This window comes from Octopus bimaculoides, chromosome 2 (assembly GCF_001194135.2).
Source record: "Octopus bimaculoides isolate UCB-OBI-ISO-001 chromosome 2, ASM119413v2, whole genome shotgun sequence".
NCBI classification, from domain to species: Eukaryota; Metazoa; Mollusca; class Cephalopoda; order Octopoda; family Octopodidae; genus Octopus; species Octopus bimaculoides.
In genome coordinates this window covers 74,845,183-74,845,605 of record NC_068982.1, presented here as the reverse complement: position 1 = coordinate 74,845,605, position 423 = coordinate 74,845,183, and positions in this window count along the sequence as shown.

The window sequence follows — 423 nt, the reverse complement described above, 5'->3', positions numbered from 1 at the left end:
ATATATATATATATATATATATATATACACACACACACACACACACAAACACATCACAAGCTCCTATAGTCACAAATATTATCTATATCCTGGAACCCTCTATTCTTATATTGCCGTGGCTTTTTTTTCTTTAATCCACTGGCAAAGCAACAGTTTGCCCTTTTCAGTTTGGTTAAGCCAACTCCTAGTCTTTTTTCTCTTTTTTCTTTTTTTTCAATTTATTGGGGTGGGTGGCGGGAAAAATAAGTTGACATTGTTATCATAATGTTCAATTGTGAACATTAATTTTAGAGTTATCTCCCATGATATTAAAAGGAAACAGCAAACAAATGATAAAGTATGAAATTATATTGAAAATTTGTACAGAAACAAACTCGTACACATTTAGTGTATGTGCCAGTGTATATTAGCACCTTTGCTATA